This window comes from Chenopodium quinoa, unplaced genomic scaffold, assembly GCF_001683475.1.
Source record: "Chenopodium quinoa cultivar QQ74 unplaced genomic scaffold, ASM168347v1, whole genome shotgun sequence".
NCBI classification, from domain to species: Eukaryota; Viridiplantae; Streptophyta; class Magnoliopsida; order Caryophyllales; family Amaranthaceae; genus Chenopodium; species Chenopodium quinoa.
Window position 1 is genome coordinate 221,335 of NW_018745026.1, and position 6,083 is coordinate 227,417.

General features: G+C 33.2%; 1 long non-coding RNA gene across 1 annotated transcript; it reads right to left on the minus strand.

Annotated features, from left to right (window-relative positions):
- Nucleotides 1-2,660: 2,660 nt before the first annotated feature.
- Nucleotides 2,661-3,471, minus strand: LOC110709084. The gene is made up of 2 exons (XR_002508840.1): nucleotides 3,191-3,471; nucleotides 2,661-3,109 (listed from the first exon to the last, which is right to left on the minus strand). It is a non-coding gene; the product is annotated as an uncharacterized LOC110709084 (long non-coding RNA).
- Between the last annotated feature and the right edge of the window lie 2,612 nt (nucleotides 3,472-6,083).

Below are 6,083 nucleotides of genomic sequence, written 5' to 3' on the forward strand. Positions count from 1 at the left end.
AGGGATAGGGAATTGGGGATGGCTTGTGTTTCAGCCACAAGATACGAGGGGAAATAATTTAGACGGGATTTGATATCAGTTTTTGAGTGCTACTTCATCTCTTAAGTATTTGACCAATTTTGCTTTAAAAAAAAAGTATTTGACCAATTTTATTCGTTAAAAAAAAAGTATTTAACCAATTATGAGGGGATTTGGTTCATTGACCTTATGCGTACAATTCCAAAAATTGATATTTTGTTTTACAACAAAGGATTTCAAAGAGATCAAAAGAAAGATTTTAGATACTCCAATAATTGTTGTGTATTTTTCCTTCAGATTATACGGGAATTTATAGTACCCTTGCATGAACAGTGTTTACTCGATATATTAAACATTCAGTGAAATGTCTAATCCATCATGAGGTTTTGAGCGGCGATATTTACTCTTGCACGAGAAGCTAAACGGTGATATTTGACGGTATCCTTAAGCCGTTCATATTACACATACGATGCGTATTACAACACTCCTCCTTGAGCAGATTTCTATAGGATGACTCCTATCTAAAACTTACATTTATGCAAAAGTAAATATTACCGCTATTGTACCTATATGTTAACTTGTCTCATTAAAACCTGTTGTAATATAAGAAGTATTTTCAAGGCTATATAGAAATTAAAATAAGAAAATCGAAAAGATGATCTTATGACAATGAAAGAGTATGGTGTGTCGTGATGCAAATCACTGAATTGAAAACGAAATTCCGGCACAACCAGAGTGCACAATTGTATTCACCGGCACGTTCCCTAAGGTTAACACACCACTTCCACACAAAGGCACTTTTGGGTGGAAGGTTGGAGCCAAGTAACTTATGCCCAATATAGAGTATATGTTTAAGCTACAGTGTTTGATGATTATTATCAAGTATATTGAAAATCAGAAAATAAGTCTTCCATTTATATAGAAGGATGGAAGAACATGGAAGATCATAGAAAAATCTCAAGCATCAATGAGGGGTGAATAAATCAGAATAAAGATGAAGATTTAATCACCATAATCATCTTCTTAAGTGAGGGTGTTACAAGGAGTCAAAAGAGAACAAGAAAGGAATCCAAGAAGAAGACTAAAAGACGCTTAAGAATTCGGTATCCCATTTGCCCGGACCAGGCAAGACCACTCCCGACCGGGCGAGCAAGCCCTGCCAAACGTGGCTTCTCGCGCCGGACCGGGTGAGCTTGCCCGGGCAAATGAGATTTCTCATTTTTCTTGAAAAATAGTTTCTACCTTCTTCCACCCTACCAGGGTGGAATTGCCCTGACAACCAGGGCAAGCAAGAAAATGAAAAATACTCCTTTAAACTTGTTTTTTCCTTCCTTTAACACAATAATCCCCCACTAAAGAAAAAGACCAAAAAGATTAGAAGCAACATATTGGGCATAAGAGGAGATCAATATATAACACTTAGATATTACATAAGTAATTTAAAATGCATCAAAAAAAAAACATAAGTAATTTGAAATCTAGTGCTTAATGAGATAAGACAATGAATTACAAGTATAAGGGTGGACAAGCCTTGAAACCCTTAGACTCTTGATCAAGGAGTGGACTAATCCTTGAAACTCCAAGATTTAATTTAAGACCCCCACATCACATACCTTTATCTAAAAATTTACTTGAATTTCGCGAAGAGATATGCTCTTTTATAGCCAAGCATATTCACCTTAGATCTAGTGGAAGCTCCAGGAAATTTGCCCAAATTTTCCATAGAAGATGGCTAGTCTTCACAACCACATAGGTGAATCACAAGCGCTTCTCAAAAGTATTTAGCCAACGGGGTTAAAACATGTTCATAAGAACTCAACGAATGCTACATTGTAGCCATTAACCCCCACAAGACCACAAATTCATTAAGAGCTTATTGATCAACCTCACAATTATCATAAACAAAGGTGATCCAAAGTTTTAGTGTGTCCACTCAAACAATTGGATTCATTAAGAGTTAATGAACTCAACCTCAAACGGTGGATCAATCAAGTACGTCTCGTACAACATCAACCTAAATGGTTTATTGATCCATTAAGAACTCAAAAGAGCTCAACCTCATCCAAGCATTACAATACATGCCATAGGAATAGGAAAGCAAAGATTTTAATCTTTCCATATGGGCTTAAGACCTATCCCCCTCGACATTTCCACAAGTTATCAAGGATTGATACATTTCCAAATTTCCTTACCATAGTGCAAAATTATTTTTGCTAGAATACTTTTCCAATAAGGAAAACTAGCATGTCACCAACATCAACTTAATTTGCGCAAATGGTTAGAACAATATGTCACATTCCCCATTTAGATGAAAAAAGTAACAAAAACCCAAAACTTGAAATTTCAAACACTTATTCAATCAAGTTCAATCCTTGACAATAACATAACCGTCGCATTAGTGAACATACTTCATCAACCATCAATCTCCAACACTTGTCTTCTAGAAACTTTTTGAATAACTTTTTCCGAAAACTAGTGTATTTCACAACCTTTGTACCTAAAAAGATACTTAGTAAAAGATGCTTGCCATTAGCCTTTTAAATGGCAAGCAGTTCTTTTGGCGCCAAACCGCTACCCATTATGCATGTCTATAAAAAATAATTTTTTTTTTCACTTAAATTGATATACAAACACTTAGAATATGTATAAACATAAATATTTTCATTAATCACTTGTTTTAATATTACACCTTCATAAAAAAAAATACATTCTAATTTAAATTGTTGCTGCTCTTGTGCAACCACCAGACTTCAGCCACACTGCCGCCACCGACCCTAAGCCACGCGCACCAACAAACACCCACCCTTAGCCACGCGCACCACCAACAAGACACCAGGACATCCCCCTTTTACGTATCACCAGATTCATCAACACCAAACAAAAAAACAAATAACTCCAAAAAAATGAGAAAAAATTAATCAAAGGGTACATTTTCAATTATAAATTATAAAATTCAAATCAAATACGGAGTAATAATACATGACAACAATCACAGAATTAAAGAAACATCAATTCACCCATCACGACCCCCACCAAAACCATCTCACCCATCTCGACCCCCACCAAAACCACCTCACCCATCACGATTCGCCTGAAACAACCGCACATTACCAAAAATTTTTTTAAAAAAATCTCAAAAAACAAAATTAAAGAAAGAACAAAAGGAACATACCTTGAATTCCACCAAAACCCCGAAATTAGCTTGAATTTGTGTTTTATAGGTCAAATTCGACCATGAAAACTCTAGATCTAGAGTTTTCATGGTCAAATTTGACATGAAAAACCTGTAGTTTGTTTTTGAAATTAAAACCCTAAAAATACATGTTGAATTCCACCTTACTGCTAAAGTATTGGAGCTCGAAGGAAATCGAAGGCTATCTGTGGAGATGAGAAAGAACAAAGAAAAAGAGAAAGTGAACGAAGAGAGGAGAAAAGAACAGAAAAGAGAGAAGGAGATCGAAGATGAAAAGGGAAAAGAAGAGGAGAGAGAGGGAGAACGGGAGAGATGGAAGAGGAGAGAGAGAGAGAGAGAGAGAGAGCAGCGAAAATGAGAGTCAAGAAAGAGGAGAGAGAATAATGGGAAAATGAAGGGAGATCGGCTAAGGGTGGGCGGCTACTCGTATTATTAGTTTTAGGGTTTTTTTTTTAATTTTTTAATTTTTTATTTTTTTGGAATGGCAAGCGGTTTTAGGTTGAACCACTTGCCATTAAATATGTTTCAGTTTTGTTTTTTTTTAACGGGTTTCTATGGGTTTGTGGAAGCGGTATTCAATAACCGCTTCCCATTTAGGCTGCCCATTTATATTTTTCTACTAGTGTTCACTAATAGAATTTGTAAAATATCATTTCACAAACATAAGCTATGTTAAAATAGATTGCAATGCATGTCACTATTTATTACATTGCTAAGCGTATTAGCATAATCCACTCAAGACATACTTTAAGATATCTTGAAAGTACACATAATTCATGCTAATACAACACATATTCTACTCAAGTGATGACATGAACTACTAACATCATATCATCGCAAAAATCTTTCCAATCATGAACCATGTATGACACTTTGGATTGCTAGGTGGTAATGCCTTTGTGAATAGATCAACTGTTGTTTTTGTGACTCTTAGTTGTGACATATATTTATAGTTTTTGTTGAATAATATATATATGATTGTACGACTTCTATTAATTTTGCTTTTGAAATTCTTTTGGTGGCTATTTTATATATAGTGTGTTAACTAAGTTGTGTTAGCCTTGTGATGAATTTTTGAAGTATGATACTGTTTGAATTATTATTTAATTCAATGGGTAGATTATTTTATTCTTTAACTAGATTAGCCCCGTGCAATGCACGGTTTTAACAAATAAATTTGTACTACGTAGTGCTGAACTCACATATACTCTACAAATAATCTTCTCAAGTGAGGCATTATATAACTAATTAATATATTATTGCACTTAAAATAGTACTCCGTATTAAGTTTGTAATGCATGACAAAATCACACATCAATCGGATAATTAATGTTAATTTTACTTTAATATCTCCACATTTTTGCCTTAGATAAAATCATAAGCCTATGTTGTTAAGTGATATATTACTAATGATACAATCAACGTACTATTTCAATAATAATAATAATAATAATAATAATAAATACAATCAACTATTTCAATAATAAAAAAAAATAAAACTCTTTCAATATAATTTACCTGTAGTGGCTAACTTAAAATTATATGAAACAACACCCAAATTATCAAATACAGAGAAATATTACAAAGTTCAATTTATCAATCTTTGAAAGAAAAAAAAAGTATCATCAACAACACGTTCAATAGTATGTCAAAATATTAAGGTGTATGATTTCTAAAAACACACACACACACACATACACAAAATTTTTGTATTAAGAAAATATTCTGATTTGAAAAAAAAATAAAAAAATTCTAGTATTAAGAAGCAACCCCAACAATATGATTAATCATTATATAAAAGCAAACCAATCATTAATATGAATTCGGAGTTAGAAAAACAAATATCCGTTAATATCCCTACCTTTTAGGAAAATAGTACTCCATTTATTTAATTACTTGTAATTTAAATTATTGATTTATGTAAAATGTATAGTAACTTGGGATAAATACAAAAACAACTATACTAATTTAAATCCAATTATTTTAGTAAATAATAGTTTACTGCTATAGCTTTAAATGATAATTTATTATTATTTTTTTCTAAAATAAGCCATACAATTGGGCGAGAAAATTTTTCATAATAAGTTGACACGTGTACAGGTTTGGGGGAACGATAACGTCAGCGGTTGCTACTTTAGTTTATTTATAGATTGTCCACCTTAAGAGAGAGTTTTCAAGAGTTATTAATTCTTATTCCATGTTTTGTTTATTCTTGTTCTTACTTGGTTTGAGTTGGTTTAGTATTGACATTTGTTTAAAGTATCATTATCGATTTCGTTATGTGTGGAAAGTGATTCTTAAGAATTTTATTTCTTTTGATGTTATACCTAGTAAATCTCCACATGATGCCAATATGCTTCAAGTAAGAACATGGATCCAAATGTGCTTCAAGAAACTAAAAAATGCTTAATGGATGCACGATCTCTACAAGTGGTGGTCATTGGGTTTTTTTTTGTCATTAATCGCTAAGTGTAGACACCCATTTGTGTCTCCCAAAACCAAACCCAGTGATGAATACCTTTTGCGTCGAATCATAATCGAATGAAGTGAAAGTGTGAAAAGTCTAGTGTTGCGGTTAGTTTTTATAAAATATCTTTCTTTTTGTTTTCGAAAACCTGCTCTATTTTATGAAAATAGCCAGTGCAGTTCAATTTGGTCCTTAACAAGGGTCCAATAATGGTGTAGTTGGATGGGGCTCGAAAAGAGCTTTCCAACGATATATTATAAGCCCAATTCCGATGAATAATGAGGAAGTTATGGCCAAAATACTAAACTGGGCCCGATTTGGTTCTTATATGCGGCCCAATGATTTAGAGGAGGGCCAAATATTATTCCTAAAGCTAGTAGGATCGATTATAGTCTTCTAGAATCA